The sequence below is a fragment of the Rattus rattus genome, chromosome 3 (genome assembly GCF_011064425.1).
Source record: "Rattus rattus isolate New Zealand chromosome 3, Rrattus_CSIRO_v1, whole genome shotgun sequence".
Lineage (NCBI taxonomy): Eukaryota > Metazoa > Chordata > Mammalia > Rodentia > Muridae > Rattus > Rattus rattus.
In genome coordinates this window covers 190,387,873-190,405,872 of record NC_046156.1, presented here as the reverse complement: position 1 = coordinate 190,405,872, position 18,000 = coordinate 190,387,873, and positions in this window count along the sequence as shown.

Here is an 18,000-nt window from a genome sequence, read left to right as displayed (position 1 = left end):
ACTGAGAACTATTACTCATGTTTTGATATAATTCCTTCCATTAATTTTTCAGTGTGAATGTAAATTATTGTTAGTATTTTAATAAAAGGAAGTAATTTGCACATGTAATGGAAATTCTTTTTTTTAAGAATTAAAAAAAATATTCTTGGACAATTTCACGCATTATATAATGTATCTTGACCATATTTACTTCCAGCTCTCCCTTCTCAATACCCCAGACCTTTCCAACATGTCCTTCTCTCATTTTCATGTCCTCTTCTTCTTAAAAAGTAACCCAGCAAGTCCAAATAGTGCCTCCCATATACATACGTACATGTGCATGGGGAGGGGCCATTCTTGGGAACAGGGGCAGACTACCAGTAACCACACTCTGGAAGAGGGAATGACTCTCCCTTCCTCATCAGCCATCTCTTGCCAATACCTCCTTAGTAGGGCTGGGGCCTAATGAGCCCCTCTCCACCCAGGCTGGAATCAATCTTGTGAGCTTCTGCACATCTTGTGCAGGAACTACTGCTGCTATGAACGGTGAAAATTCTTATTTAAGAAGGTTGATTCTAGCCTTCCGGTTTCTGCCTGTGCCTGGAACTGAACCGGTTCCACCACTCTCTGTACCCAAATCCTGTGGGTTAGAGAGCTGGACTCTCAGAAGTGCAGACAATCCTGAGACCTCAGGGGAGACCACCATTTCTGCTCACATTCCTGGCCCAAAAGGAACCTGCATAGTAGCCTCTGGATACAGGAATACAGGAGGAGTCATCAGCAGGAACCACGTTGACAGCACCTGAAAGCTCTAGAACAAAAAGAAGCAAATACACCCAAGAGGTGTAGAAGGCAGGAAACAATCAAACTCAGGGCTGAAATCAACCAGGTAGAAACAAAGAAGTATACAAAGAATCAACAGAACCAGGAGCTGGTTCTTAGAAAAAAATCAGCAAGATAGGTAAACTCTTAGCCAGACTAACCAGAAGGCATAGAGACAGTATCCAAATTAACAAAATCAGTAGTAAAAAGGGAGACATAACAGAACTGGGGAAATTGAGAAAATCATCAGATCCTACTACAAAAGCCTATATTCAACAAAACTTGAAAATCTGGATGAAATGGACAAATTTCTAGACAAATAACAGGTACCAAAGTTAAATCAGGATCAGATAAACCATCTAAACAATCCCATAACACCTAAAGAAATAGAAGCAGTTATTAAAAGTCTCCCAACAAAAAAGAGCCCAGGGAAAGATGGGTTTAGTGCAGAATTCTACAGACCTTCATAGAAGACCTAATACCAATACTATCCAAACTATTCCACAAAACTGAAACAGACGGAGTGCTACCAAATTCCTTCTATGAAGCCACAATTACTCTTATACCTAAACCACACAAAGACCCAACAAAGAAAGAACCTCAGACCAATTTCCCTTAATACAAAAATACTCAATAAAATTCTGGAATACTGAAACCAAGAACACATCAAAATGATCATCCATCATGATCAAGTATGCTTCATCCCAGAGATGCAGGGATGGTTCAATATATGGAAATACATCAACATAATCCATTATATAAACAAACTCAAAGAAAAAAATCCACATGATTATGTGATTAGATGCTGAGAAAGCATTTGACAAAAATTCAACACCCCATCATGATAAAAGTCCTGGAAAGAACAGGAATTCAAGGCCCATACCTAAACATAGTAAAAGCCATATACAGCAAACCAGTAGCCAACATCAAACTAAATGGAGAGAAACTTGAAGCAATCCCACTAAAATCAGGGACTAGACAAGGCTGCCCACTCTCTCTCTACTTATTCAATAGAGTACTCGAAGTCCTAGCCAGAGCAATCAGACAACAAAAGGAGGTCAAAGAGATACAAATTGGAAAGAAAGAAGTCAAAATATCACTATTTGCAGGTGGTATGATACTATACTTAAGTGACCCCAAAAGTTCCACCAGAGAAATTCTAAGCCTGATAGACAACTTTAGCAAACTGATTGGATATAAAATTAACTCAAACAACTCAGTAGCCTTCCTCTTGAAGCTGAGACAGAAATTAGGGAAATGACACCCTTCACAATAGTCACAAACAACATAAAATACTTTGGTGTGACTCTAACCAAGCAAATGAAAGGTCTGTATGATAAGAACTTCAAGTCTCTGGAGAAAGAAATTGAAGAAGATCTCTGAAAATGGAAAGACCTCACATGCTCATGGATTGGCAGGATTAATATAGTAAAAAAAATGGCAATTTTGCCAAAAGCGATCTACAGATTCAATGCAATTCCCATCAAAATACCAATCCAATTCTTCAAAGAGTTAGACAGAACAATTTGCAAATTCATCTGGAATAACAAAAAACCCAGGATAGCTAGAACTATCCTCAACAATAAAAGAACTTCCGGGGGAATCACTATCCCTGAACTCAAGCAGTATTACAGAGCAATAGCGATTAAAAACTGCACGATATTGGACAGAGACAGGCAGATAGACCAGCGGAATGGAATTGAAGACCCAGAAATGAACCCACACACCTATGGTCACTTGATCTTTGACAAAGGAGCTAAAACCATCCAATGGAAAAAAAGATTGCATTTTCAACAAATGATGCTGGTTCAACTGGATGTCAGCATGTAGAAGAATACAAATCGATCCATGCTTATCACCCTGTACAAAGCTTAAGTCCAAGTGGATCAAGGACCTCCACATCAAACCAGATACACTGAAACTAATAGAAGAAAAAGTGGGGAAGAACCTGGAACACATGGGCACTGGGGTAATTTCTTGAACAAAACACCAATGGCTTATGTTCTAAGATCAAGAATCGACAAATGGGACCTCATAAAATTGCAAAGCTTCTGTAAGGCAAAGGACACTGTCATTAGGACAAAATGGCAACCAACAGATTGGGAAAAGATCTTTACCAATCCTACAACAGATAGAGGGCTAATAGCCAATATATACAAAGAACTCAAGGAGTTGGACTCCAGAGAGCCAAATAACCCTATTAAAAATGAGGTACAGAACTATACAAAGAATTCTCAGCTGGGAAATATTGAATGGTTAAGAAGTACCTAAAGAAATGTTCAATATCCTTAGTCATCAGGAAATGCAAATCAAAACAACCCCGAGATTCCACTTTACACCAGTCACAACGGCTAAGATCAAAAACTCAGGTGACAACAGATGCTGGTGAGGATTCGGAGAAAGAGGAACACTCCTCCATTGTTGGTGGGATTGCAATTATTTTGTACCAGCATCAGTCTAGAGTTTTCTCAGACAATTGGACATTGTATTACCTGAGGACCCAACTGTACTACTCCTGGGCATATAACCAAATGATGCTCCAACATATAAAAGTGAACATGCTCCACTATGTTCACAGCAGCCTTATTTATAATAGCCAGAAGCTGAAAAGAACCCAGATGCCCTTCAACAGAGGAATGGATACAGAAAATGTGGTACATCTACACAATGGAGTACTACTCAGCTATCAGAAACGATGACTTCATGAAATTCATAAGCAAATGATGAAACTATAAAGTATCATCCTGAATGAGGTAACCCAGTCACAAAAACACATACATGGTACGCACTCACTGATAAGTGGATATTAGCCCAAAAGCTCGAATTACCCAAGATACAATTCACAGACCACATGAAGCTCAAGAAGGACAACCGAAGTGTGGATGCTTCAGTCCTTTTTAAAAGGGTGAACAAAAATATCCATAGGAGGAGATATGGAGGCAAAGTTTGGAGCAGAAACTGAAGGAATGGCCATTGAGAGCCTGCCCCACCTGGGGATCCATCCCATATATATACAGCCACCAAGACTAGATAAGATTGATGAATCCAAGAAGTGCATGCCGACAGGAACCTGATATAGCTGTCTCCTGAGATGCTCAGTCAGAGCATGACAAACGCAGAGGCGAATGCTAGGAGCAAACCATTGAACTGAGAATGGTGTCCCCATTGGAGGAGTTAGAGAAAGGATTGAAGGAGCTGAAGGGGCTTGCAACCCCATAAGAATAACAATACCAACTAACCAGAGCTCCCAGGGACTTAACCACCATCCAAAGACTACACATGGACTGACCCATGGCTCCAGCTGTATATGTAGTAGAGGATGGCCTGGTTGGGCACCAGTGGAAGGAGAAGTCCTTGGTCCTGCCAAGGCTGGACCCCTCAGTGTAAGGGAATTTCAGGGTGGGGAGGTGAGAAGCGGAGTAGTTGGGGAGGGGGAATACCCTCATAGAAGAAGCGGGAGAGTGGATAGGATAGGGGTCTTATGGATGGGAAAGGGAATAACATTTAAAATGTAAATAAAAGTTAACCAATTTTTAAAAAAGGTTGATTCTAGGTTAAGGCCCCATTAACTTTTGCTGGGTGTTCACTGACTCTGTCTAGGCCACCATAATAAAGGCTGAACTTTAAAGAGCTTATAACAACATGAGCAATCAAAGCAATTAAATATTCAGCTTAGGTTATGGAATTGCTTCACTGCCCAGGAGACCATTGGTTTAGGAGGTAGGAAGGGAGAACACTAATGGGGATGATTGTACAGCAAGACATTAGCATGCCCTAATAATTACTTTTTATTGCTGGGATACAATATGTGACAGTAGTAACTTTAAGGAGAAGGGACTGATTTCAGCTCAGGGTTTTGGAATCCTAGTGCATCATGGTGGAAAAGACATGGCAGTGGGAATATCTAAGTTCATGTTGGTGGGAATTTGCTGGGTAGGCTTCTTCGTGTGGCTGGAAGCAGAAAGCAGAAAATAGGCTGGAACCAGAATCAGGTTTAAACTTCAAAATCCTGCTCCTCGTGATCTACTTCCTCCAGTCATGCCACACCCTCTTAAAGGCTTCCCCACCTTCAAAGCACCACGGGCCAGGCACTGATCATTTAAAACACAAGCCTAGGAAGACATTTCAGACTCAAACAGTAACCAGTGGGTAACTAAATCCAGCCAGCACCTCTCCCCTTCTGCTCCCTCCTAAGTGACAAAGTCGGGGATTCTTTTCTGATCCTGAAATCCAAAAATTTCAAAGAGTGAACAATTTAACTTAGATTTGTTCCTTAAAAGGAACAAGAAGTGTTTTCTTTTGGAATATTTCATGTGCACAGGAAGTACAAAAAATGCTATATGTCTTTGAAATACAAGTCCTAAAATTTAATCTTATGTTTGAGGTAATTTCACTGTTTTCTTTGGCTCCAAAGTTACTGTTTCTGTTTACACATTTTAAAAAGAATTATTATTATTGAAATTGGTAAGTGGAGATTATACAAATTAGTTCTACATATGTTTTGAAATATATACAAATTGTGTTATGACTAAATCAAAGTAATTAACATAGGTATATATATATATATATCATATACTTAAGTTTAATGGTAAGAACACTTAAAACTCTCTTTTGGATGTTTCAAGTACATAATATACGTAGCCACTTGATAGCCATTATGTTATACAATAGATCTCTAGGACTTATTTTTTTGTAGCTAATAAATTTCATATTCTTCCCAGTTGCAGCCCCCTACCAACGTGCTGATGACTACTCTCCATGGATTGACTTTTAAAAGTTCCACATGTGAGACAGTTTTATAACATGAGATCTTTTTATAAATTAATTCCAATAAAAGGGGCATCTTGTAAGACTCAGGGTTCAGGATGATGCATTTTTCAGACAATTCATGACATGTAGGGTAGTTTTGGACAAATCGCCATAAGTCTTATGGAAAAGATTACAGCAGCCCAGTTCTGCCAGTGTGCAGCCTCTGACGGCTGGGTAAGTCACTTAGCATATTTGAGCTTCAGTTTCCTCCTGTGTCCCACAAAAAAAATGATTCCAGCAGTGCACAGAGTTATTGTGAGGCTTCACCGACAGAAGCTTGCAATGTAATTTCTGGATATAGAATGTGACCAACTGATGGTAGACATTACCACAAGCAGAATATCTGGGTATGTTTCTTTACAGCTTCCTAGTGGGCTGGCTAGAGAGAATGGTGATTTGAACATACTGTGAATTCCATTAAAGCAGCACTTTAAATGTTCTTGGTGTGTGAGCGTTAGGCACTGGACCCCGAGCACCCTGAGCTCTTACATTAGATGGTCAGAGAAGCCCTGTTGCTTTCAAAACATTACAAATTTTCTTTTTGGTATGAGAGCCTTTATTTCCCAACTGCAGCCTAACAGCATGAAGGAGTCTTGAGATTACACTGTAATGAGAATGTGTAGAATTAGCTTATGCTCTAAAGCAAGGTATAAGGAGGACATGTGTATTTGCAATCTCGAGGACTTTGGGAAGTTTAGGTGATTGGCCAGTGCTGTCGCTCACTGGAAGGACTACCCCAGCAAGGCAGAGGTAGCCTGCAGAACTTTGGGTGTTTTTCTGGCTTGATGTCTTTGTATTTGTTTATTTCCCTGGGTACAGCCCACCGGGAATCTAGAAAATGCTACATTATTCTTCAGGTGGGCTCTTCTGACTCCCACTCCTACCCCAAGTCCTTGGCTTAAGTCCTCATGTATGTTCTGCATAGCATTCCCCTTCTTAGACTCTGCCAACATTTATGGAGGTTAAACAGTGGGAAGGGGGCCAAATAGTGTAATCTGTTTATATGCTTGTACTATAAACATTTATAAAGTGCTTTTAGCCAAATGGAATTTTCTCTCCCCCCAAACCCCAGGTACTTCTCAGTTCTGAGGAAGATGTCGGTCCTCCAGCTTAAATAGAACCACGAGATAAACATTCTGCATAGTCTCCTCCTTATTCCCACTCCTTCCGAAGTTAGGCTTAGACCAGATGGTCTGTATGATTTGCATTAATAACAAATGCCACATAACAAAAGCTATAAAGTGTATTTTAAACTATAAAGTGTAGACTTACCCAGAATCCCTTTGGCCCAACCAAGGCTAGTAATCAGGGTTTTTCTTCTTTCTCTCCTCTTCCTCTTCTCCCCCTCCTCCCCTCTCCATCTTCCTCTTCCTCCTCCTCTTCCTCTTCCTCTCCCTTCTTCTCCCTGTCCTCCTCTTCTATTGGATAAATGATGCTTGCTCACTTATGCATTATGCACCGAGAGCAAGAAGGATGTACTCACAAGGCTCTGTGTGTGCTTTCTTATGGTCTGTGGAAGCCATGAAGGGAAGGATTACACCCACGTGTTCTCTGGGCCCAGTGCGCTACTGACTATGTGGGAGCTGTTCACAGATTTTGTTGGATGAAAGAATAATTCATCTACGATGACCTGGACGGTCTTTGAAACTTAAGTCCAAATAATCAGAAACTTAAAGCAGCTCTCTCTTTCCTTAGAATTAGGAAACTCTCAGCTATGGGTGTTATCATTCCTCAATCGCCTATCCATGAAGGGGAAGGAGTCTGTCTGTCTGTCTGTCTTCCTATCTTGCCCAGAACAAAAAGCCAACAGTTTCTCATAATGCCATAGGGTGGGGTGGGGAGCGGAACAAACATTCCTTTACTCTGAAACTATTCATTTGGTTCAATGTCTTCTGGGTTTGTATATAAACTCTTATTTTTCTTGGAGAAATATTTACTTTTTAATCAAATTCTCAGGCTTGTGCTTTACTCTTACAGAGTAAGAGGCATTGCAAAAGTTTTCAGAGAATTCCTTCAGATAGTCACAGGTTAAAACATTCTGAAGATGCTCCTTGGAGAATGGCTTTCTCCATGGTGGTACCATGTTTGTTAGTGATACTATTGTTCCTGTCTGGTGAGTAAGCCAACTCTCTTCTTCATTTGACAATTCAGGTGTGGCTTGCTTACCTCTGTCTTAGTCAGGGTTCCTATGGCTACAACAAGACACCATGATCAGACAGCAAGTTGGGGAGAAAAGGGATTTGACTCACACTTCCACGTTGCTGTTCATCACTGAAGGAAGTCAGGACAGAAACTCGCACAAGGAGGCGGGAGCTGATGCGGAGGCCATGAGGGATGGATGCTTCTTATTGGCTTGCTTCACAGGACTCTTCAGCCTGCTTTCTTATAGATCATTGGCCCAGGATGGCACCACCCACAATAGGCTGCCCTCCCTCATTGATCACTAATTGAGAAAATGCCCTAAGCTGGCTCTCATGGAGACATTTCTTCAACTGAGGCTCCTTCCTCTGATGACTCTAGCTTGTGTTAAGTTGACACACAATCCCAGCCAGTACATCTACACCTTTATCCCTTTCTATCAACCCCTCTACCTTGAACCAAGAGTTAGAACTCTGGTTGTCAGTACAGAGCTTGCTATATGAATGGGTTGGTTTCCTCATATAGAACAGTGATGTTTTCTACTTAGGTAAGGGCTTTTAGCTCAGGATGGTCTTGTGTGTTCATTTATTTGTCTGTTCGTCACGTGGGTATGGAGAGCCCACTGCGTGCCAGGCACTGTCTTAGTGGTGAATAAAACAAATGCGTTTTGATTTTCATGGAGCAGATATTCCAGGGGAAAGACTCGGAACAAACAGAAAAACAGACTTGCAATTGGATGGGTGGACTCAAACAGAAATGGTGCAGTAGGAAGTGATTTGAGTGATTGCGTGGCTAGTTTAGGTGAATCATCACAAGATTCCAAAGAGGGAGGGAGGAAGGGAGGGAGAGAAAGAGAGAGGAAGAGAGGGAGGAAGAGAGACAGAGAGACAGAGACAGAGACAGAGAGAGGATGAATTGGCAAGGGAAGTAGCTAGAACCCAGGACGTCAGCGTTATGTATGTGAGGATAGCCAGAATGCATATGGACTAGAGGGTATCTGTGATTTTGAGAGTTGGTGTACGGTGTTGGGGTTGGAATAGGGTTTGCATTTAGTGGGTAGTGTTTCAAGCAGGAAGTGATGTCATCTGACATACTTTGTAAAAGGTTACTCTGGCTGTTGTGTGAAGAACGAATTGCACAGAGCCTAAGTATGAATGCAGAAGGTCATTAGGAGACGGCCATAGTCACCCAAACTATTGACAATGGCAGCTTACAGTATGGTGTGGAGATGCAGAGAGGGGTTCAAGTGTGGGAGTGGGTGCAAAGCCCTTCCTGAGTGGCAAGTATCTAGTAAACTCTAGCTTCCATCATGACTATCACTGGCTTGGACAAATGCAACTAAATTACGTAATAGGTCAGTTTAACAGTGGTGTTCTGAACATGATGGAGTTTAGAGCAAATTAGTTAGAATGAGCCAAGTGTTGTGTGCATCTGGAGAGTGAATTACTGTTATTTTTCAGTTCTGTCACGGTGAACACAGTGTTTTCAACACAATGCTCTATTGCATTTGCAAAGGACATTTGTCATTTACTCCTTCAAGACACATTGTTTTGCTGTTTTGTGGTGAAAAAGAATTCTGATTATCTTCAAATGACAGATGGTGAAGGAGCTCATTCTAAGCCATGTGGGGGACCTAATATATTATGGTGCTCTGGAATTTATTATGAACAAGGAGTTGGAAAAAAATTACAGAGTTAATATCCAGGAGGAAACAAAACTTTTAAAAAAGGTGCAGGTAGATTAATGTATTTGTAGATACAAGCCATACAACCCAATATCAGACAGGCCAGAGAAGAAGTAATGTCCTGAAAGCAGCCACAGTTACCAAATCACTGATTTCAGAGTCACACAAACACAAAGAAGAGAGATGTCACATATATAGAGAGGCTAAGGAGTTGCTGATGGGGTGTGGGAAGGTGGGAGGGGGCTCTTCTGCTCTGTAGAAGGGTCTTTGTCTCCACACTTAGCAGATCTTTGCAGTCCCTCTCATCAAGCTGGCTCATATTTACAAGCCTAGTTATTCCAAGATGCAGAAGTCTTAAATGAAAGACAGACATCACCGAAATCCTTTAAGGTCGTCCTGATCTCTTCAGATGTTAGAATTCACTGGGGGTGAGGCTGGCTTTACAGCTAAGGGACCCTGTCACTACAGAGTAATCCCTGTAATGAGCGAAAATGTGACAACACATACTGAGAAAACACTGGATTCTAATTGATAATATTCTACTAGACCAAAGGGAGTTTGTTTTCAAAACATGGACACCAATATTCTCCAAACACCGTGACTTCTAGGCTTAACCAATTATTCAGGTTCCCCAAGTACACACAGGACAGCAGTAATTTTGGCAGTGCATTTTTTTCTCCTTTCAAAGTTCCTATTTTCTTTCTCCTTTTCCTTTTTAAAAATAAATCCAGATGATGTCCTGGTTAAGGTTACTATTGCCATGAGGAAACACCGTGACCAAAAGCAAGTTGGGAAGGAAAGGGTTTATTTGACTTCCACATCACTGCTCATCATTGAGAGAAGTCAGGACAGGAACTCAAACAGGGCAGGAACCTGGGTGCAGGAGCTGACACAGAGGCCATAGAGGGGAGCTGCTTATTGGCTTGATCCCCATGGCTTGCTCAACCTGTATTCTCAGGAAACCCAGGGCCATGTGGCCAAGGGTGACCCCACTCACAATGAACTCCCACATCAATCATTAATTAAGAAAGCGTTCTACCAACTTGCCTACAGCTTATCTTACGGAGGCATTTTCTTAGTTGGGGCTCTCTTCTCTCCAGTGACTCCAGCTTGTGTCAAGTTGACATAAAACTACCCAGCAGAGACAACAAGCGTGAAAGCACTTGTCTACAGGGTGTGTACTGGCCAGCTATGCTTCCAGGAAGCAGCTTCTTTTTCCTTTAGTTTTCAGTGTGGGAGAAAACCTGGGGTCTTGTCGTACGTCAGATCTCTATCAGTACCTAACAGTCCGTCCCTGAAGTATTTTCCTCCTTCAGATTCTTTTTCTTTTAAGGCATGCTATCATCAACTTGCCCAAGCTATCCTTGAATTCTACCATCCAGGCATGCCTTCAGCTCACTATTCTCCTACCTCAGCCCCCAGAGTAGCTAAATTACCAGCATGAACCTCTATGCCCAGGAAGATGTACCTTTTGAAAACATAAAACAAAATCATTTTAAAATACAAGCAAAACCCAGCTTTCTCCAAACCGTGTTGTGTGAGTCATTGATTCAGGGTACTTGAGAGAATTTTCACTCGTGTTGTTGTTGTGCATGCCTCTCAGGTTCCCGTGGAACCTATCTTGCCTTGTGGCCAGCCATACCTCATTACATCAGTTCTCCATCAGCTTCTATTATCACGAGAGGAAACACAAAGAGACCCACCAGTGAACCCCTCCATACAGGCACACTAGGGTTGTCCCCAGCAGGGAGCATCACCCCAATTCTCATGGTGGGCAGGAAAAATGTCTCCTTCCTTAGGATTGCTTATCCTCAGGTGTGACAAGCCTTGAGTGATGTGCTGGCAGTGGTGGCTCTGTTTCAGTGGGATTCCCTTCCACGCATCCTGGTGGAATGGCAACTCATCTAGGAGCTTGGACCTCTCACCCAACAAAGCCTACGGCATCTATGCATGTTCTGCCTACAGCGGGCCAGAGAATACACATGGTCTAAGATAACGGTAAATGTGGCCCGATACAAATTTATGAAATTACTTAAAATCTATAAGGGTTTTTGTTTGTTTTTAAGTTTTTTATTTTGGCCGTAACTTTTGCAACTTGAGTGTGCAGTTTTTGAATAGGACAGTCTGATCACAGTACCAAAATGGTGAGTACACCTGGTAACTGTGGGGACAGGAGAGAAAGAAAGCTAAATAGAGGCTTTCTAGGGGTGGTGATGAGAGGAGCGGATTCCCTCACATCTCTGGACCTGCTTGCTGCTGGAAGTGCCACATGCAGCTTCCAGTTCTCTTCTTCCCCTCCCCCACTCCTCCTTGGTGTCAGTTGAAAATATGCTCTTCTATATGCATGAACCTACACAATTATTTATTGAGGGTTAATTGCTTATTTACTGCCCATATAAGTTTCCTGCTACCTGGGAAAGAGGTGAGTCAAACTGTGGTTGAGATCACTGCCAGCAATCAACACTTTCCCTTAAAGAAGATTTTATGGGGAATGGGGAAAAGGCATCTGACCTCATGTTTGCCATTTCTCCCAGCATGCTCATTCTAAATGTTCTTATTTGGATGCTTTCTGCTTAATTGATGAGATTTATTGTTTCACAACTGTTATCATAACTGATAAGGTTTTGAATTTTGTATGCAAATGCTTATAATGCACAATTGGTTTGCGTCTTCTTTTTCAGTTTGTTTTTGTGAGGCTAGATTTGAACCTTGGGCTTCACAAATACTAGACAGGAACTCTCCCACTGAGCTGGACCACTGGTCAAATGCAAGGTGTGTTTTTGCCCTTAACCAATTAGACCCCAGTGACAAGTACATTGGTATGTTTTGTGTTTCTGAGGATGGCTGCTTTTACATAAAGTCATCCTAGGACCCTGAAGATCTGATGAACATTCTACAAAAAATTTATTTTGTTGTTGCCTAGTGGAACTAATTAAACACATGGATGGACAAATAAGTCAAACCGGGATGCTTCTCTAATTCATCCAGGAAACCTCCAGAGAATTAGGGCTGTCTCTATTGATATCTTAATTGCTCTGAATCATCCTGGCTCCTCTAGATCTCAATAAATAACAACCTGCATGTAGCATACACTTTGAAATGTCTTCCTTCTAGTGACCCAGAGTTTATTATTTTTCTGTTGGGAAAAGAAACTCACGCTGCCTTATTTCAAATATCCTGAGATATAGACCCATTTTGTAAGTGTAAAAACAGTAAGAAATGCTGATAAGTAAGCATGAGGTTCAGCTCATTCAAGTAAAAATACCCTTCATATTCTTTTACAGAGATGGGCTAGGTGAGAGAGAGAGAGAGAGAGAGAGAGAGAGAGAGAGAGAGAGAGAGAGAGAGAGAGAATGGGACCAATGCAAACAGAACAAGGCCATCTATGCAGTCTCTTCCTTCATTTGTCTTTGGGGGACTGTGTGGGTGAGCGTTATCTAAGTCAGGACATTCCAGATAGTGGTGTGGTTTCATAGAAGTCTTCAACATGGAGATGGGGCTCCATTTACAGAAGCTCCGAGTGTCAGTGTGATTATGTTGAAGTCTTGATCACAGAAGCTGGCCAACGTTTATTAAGATGCAGCCATGATGTTTCTTTTGGGGAATTTGCCTTAGACCAGCTATTTAACTTTTCCATGGCTTGGTTTCCAGTAACATAAATGGGCAAAATAGTAGGAACTTAGCTCATGGAATGATGAATAGGGAAGAAACTTCTATCTGTAAGTTAGAGGACCACCAGCCTCAGGGCCATCCAATCTTAGCTGCCATCACCATCTTCATGGTCATTATTATTATCTCTTTCCTTAATCATCATGTGTAGGAGAATAAGCTGAGCTTGAACACAACTCCAGTAATTTGTGTTCCCCAGCTTTATTTCTGAAGAAATACAGATATCCAGTAATGGTTACAGTTCTCCATTAACTTCTCTCTAGACTTTTCTTGGTAGTATTTTTTGGAGAAAGATGTCATGAGTTGAAAAGTCCTAACCACCCATCACTCAGAATGTGATCTTAGTTGGGAATAAGCCTGACGTTGAGGTGATAGGTAAAATGACGTTAGGGACTTCTTTTTTTTCCCCTCCATCTTTATTAAATTGGGTATTTCTTATTTACATTTCAATTGTTATTCCCTTTCCCAGTTTCCAGGCCAACATCCCCCTAACTCCTCTCCCTCCCCTTCTATATGGGTGTTCCCCTCCCCATCCTCCCCCCATTACTGCCCTCCCCCCAACAATCCCATTCACGGGGGGTTCAGCCTTGGCAGGACCCAGGGCTTCCCCTTCCACTGGTGCTCTTACTAGACTATTCATTGCTACCTATGAGGTCAGAGTCCAGGGTCAGTCCATGCATAGTCTTTGGGTAGTGGCTTAGTCCCTGGAAGCTCTGGTTGCTTGGCATTGTTGTACATATGGGGTCTCGAGCCCCTTCAAGCTCTTCCAGTTCTTTCTCTGATTCCTTCAATGGGGGTCCTGTTCTCAGTTCAGTGGTTTGCTGCTGGCATTCGCCTATGTATTTGCTGTATTCTGGCTGTGTCTCTCAGGAGCGATCTACATCCAGCTCCTGTCGGCCTGCACTTCTTTGCTTCATCCATCTTATCTAGTTTGGTGGCTGTATATGTATCAGTCACATGTGGGGCAGGCTCTGAATGGGTGTTCCTTCTGTGTCTGTTTTAATCTTTGCCTCCCTATTCCCTCCCAAGGGTATTCTGTTGACCGACAGGACTAGAGTGTCATGGAGAAGGTGAGCCTTGGACACAGGGTTGCACAAAAAAGATATTGTATTGATGGGGAAATCAGCACATGATGATGGGGATCAATATGTCCACACCACGGTCCAACACCAGAGCTAAGAGAACACAGAGGATGCCTTTCCATGGGTTTCAGGAACATAGCCCTGGCCATGTCTTGGTTTCAGACTTCTAGCTACCAAAGTGTGTAGTAATAAATCCTGCCTGTGAGATGCTCAGGTACAGTAGCCATAGGCACTTGACCAGATGGAAAGACACCCGTGGGGGCACCATGATGGATTCTGGCCCCACCAGTCTCATCACTGAAGCTTGAGATGAGGTTGAAATGCTGAAAAACTGTCACATAATGTCATTAGGTTTTGATCACCAATTAGTTTTTATCCTCTTCTTCTGATGTACTTCTAGGGTCTTCGTTCTATGAAAGACTTCCTGACCACTGTAAAAATGGTAATTGTGTGGACACACGCTCTTTCCTGGCATATTTAAATGAATCTCAGATCTCACACTTTCTCTCCCTCCATCCTACCTTTCCTCTCTCCCTCTCTCGCCTTCCTGCCTCCTCCTGTCCTTCTTCTTGGCAGAGTGGAAGACAAACGGGCAAAGTTGTTTAAGCATGACGTTTCCTTCTTCCTGTGGAGAAGGCTATGCATGTGGTCATTTCTGCTAATTTCTCCCCCATGATTCTTCTTCACACTCACCTAACACCAATTCTGTTTGATTATTTTTGGGCCCCAAACTGCCTCTTTGTGTGCTGAAGGCATAACTGGATACTGCCCTCCATAACTTTAAGCTTAGAATCTCCCATTTTCAGAAACATATACAACTTAAAATCGTATATAACTTAAAATCTTGCATTTTCAGAAACAGCCATTGGACATATTTCTCTTCTCAGAGCCATTCTACTCATGCTACAGAGGCATGATCAGATCTGGGTAGTCAGCCCAAGCCAGGTTTATTTGTTTTCAGATACTTTCTCCCCTTGAGGACCTGGGAATTCCTTCTAGAATTACCAGTAAGTTCTGTTCTTAGACAAATAACCACACAGTCAAATAAAAAAAATTGCACAAATACCTAACCAGTGATGGAGAAAAGATGCAAAGTTAATAAATAAAACCATCCTGAACTCATTAGCTAATATTCTTCTGACTCATGCTTACAGTGTTTCAGCCATGGTCAGACTTTGTTCAGATCAGCAGGCAGGCTGGAGGGGAGTAGTTTTCACAACTGTTTCCAAAATACATTCTTCAGACAATTTAGAGTAAGCATGATTGTGCCTCTCATCAATTAAAAAAAAAGAAAGAAAGAAAAAAGAGTGGCCAACACCCTCACCGACCCAGCGTCACTCTCTGGTGGTATTTGGCAATGTTTATAAAACACAAATATAGCTTTGGAAATACAGAGTGTGCATGTTCCGAGGTCCCGACCAAGGGCATGAAGGAGAGCGCGTGCTCAGCCTCCAGGAGCATCCTACTCCGCATGTTTCCGAAGCAGCCGCTTTAGTTCCTTCGGCTCCTTGATTAAATCTTGATTAAAATCAGTGCCGCAGTTGTCGAATGGGGAGCGGTCCTTGCCTTCCTTGCTCTGTTGTAGGTAACATCACTTGATTGCTTCAGACAGTTAAAGGTGCTTTGGTAGTAAAAGGACAGCAAGATTAATGGGCAGTCATTTCCATAGTAACAGCAAAGCACTCTGGGAAGCGGAGCCACTTGGGAGCTGGAGTTACACATGCCAGGATTTCAGCTCCCATGGCAACAGCGGAGTGTGGGGTGGAGACTTGCACACTTCGAAACTTAGCTAAGGTCCGCTCGCTCGCTGAAGACAATGTATAATCAGAGTTGTCAATCTATTTTAAAACTCGGAGTTAAAATAAATCAAATTTGAGGCCACAAGCTGATGCAAAACATTTAAAATACACTGTACATCCAACTGGAAATTTCTGAAGCATAAGCACAAATAGTTTAAGAACTATCCAATTGTGACAACTTGTTAGTTTAAAAAAATCCAATTACCCAGATTTTTGTCCCAGAGTAGCTGCACAAAATTACACAATTAGAGCAATTTTTCTCAGCTGCTCCACTATAGAAAACGAAAGTAATTATACAAAAATAGTGTAAAGTACTTTCACAACTGCAAGTTTCGGTTTTGCCTTCTTTAGAAGAAATTCTGTTTTTCCTCTAGATAATCATCTCAACAAAAAGTTGGAGAGGGCCAGCAGAGGGGAGAGAGAGAGAAAGAGAGAGCGCGCGATAGCTAAAAGAAGAACGGAGAACAAAGCAAAAGGTAAATGTAACATTAAATGACTCACGAGAAGCTGAAAAGGATCCAGAAAAATCTAAGAACTCAGCATTGCAATTACAGTAGTAAGAGAAGTCTGGCACGCAAAGGTTTCTCTGTGGTTATTAATACCCGTTACCATTTTTGAAGATCTCCTTTATCCTGCATAAACTCAGAAACACATTTGGGACATCGGCATCCCACTTAGCACAAGACGTTATTTTCCCTTCAGATCTATTGACCAGGTTTACACGTATATCACACAGGAAGTGTGGGGATTATCTGGTGATAGCTTGTAGGTACTGGCTAATTACTGATAGAGTCTATTGCAGCAAATCTGTATGCGTGCATCCACACTTTATTAAGAATGGTTATCACCAGAAGAATTTGACGTCATTGTATGTGCATGGGGAATAGGAGAAACAGATTATAATGGCCCAGCCCAGTTTCTAGTCTGACTTCTGTTAAACCCAAGAGTCTATGGATGCCAACATGTTCCTTAGGCAAGGGAAGACTCTTGTCACTGTCTCAGATAAGAGCAAAGTCTGTGTGTTAAGCCTCACCCTATCATTTGTATTAAAGTATTCTTACAGAAAGTGTCTATGTAGATCTCTAATATGCATCAGAAGACACTGAGCTTGGCCATCAACACAGCCAGCATTATCGTGCCACGCCCAGTGTTCTGCCTGTAGCCCATTGATCCACGAGTGGGCATCCTTGAGCTTGGCTAGTCAAAGTCATTGTCCAGGATTCTGGAATCTGGGATTCCTTGACCTGATCTGGTAAGTCACCCAACTGAAGTTGTAAATGGAAAGGCTTTGAAGTTCTTAGTGACCCTGAGTTTTGGCTCAAAGGTAAACCTTCCAGAGAAAAGAATAACGTCATAGAGAAAAGCAGAGACAGGAGCGGAATCCCCTGTCTAGCTGTTGCTGAAGCGCTGGGACTCCACAGGTCCTGTGGCTTGAGTGTGCCCTTCGGGGAAGCTTCCCTCCACAACCTTTGCTTGCTTGTTTGTCCCGTCACTGTAGCTCAAGGTCAGGAGTTGTAACTAATGTAGCAGCTATTTCTCACAGCCTCCAGAAAACAGTGACAAAAAGAAGTACAGCAATGGCTGCAAACATGGCACGGGGAAGGGGTGGTGGAGGCAAGCGGAAGCACAGCGACCATCAAAGTGCCACTTCACTGGCATTCAAAGGTTGGTGAGAAAAGGAAGCGGGGCTGAGGAGCCACTGCAGCCTGGAAGTCATCAGAAGGATCGGGCGCATCTGCATCAAAAATCAAATCGAAGCTCAGCAGCTTCCCTAACTACCCGCATTGGATGATGGGATGCCAATCTCGGTGAGCTGTTCAGTGTAAACAGATAATATTGCTGGTGTGGCGGGGGGGGAGGGAGGAGGAGGAGGAGGAGGAAGAGGAGGAGGAGGAGGAGGAGGAGGAGGAGGAAGGGAGGAGGAAGGTAAATGAAGGGGATGCTGATTCACGATAATTTCCTTGACCTAAAGAACTTGAGTTTCCAGATGCTCCAGAGGAAGGATGAAAATAGACCT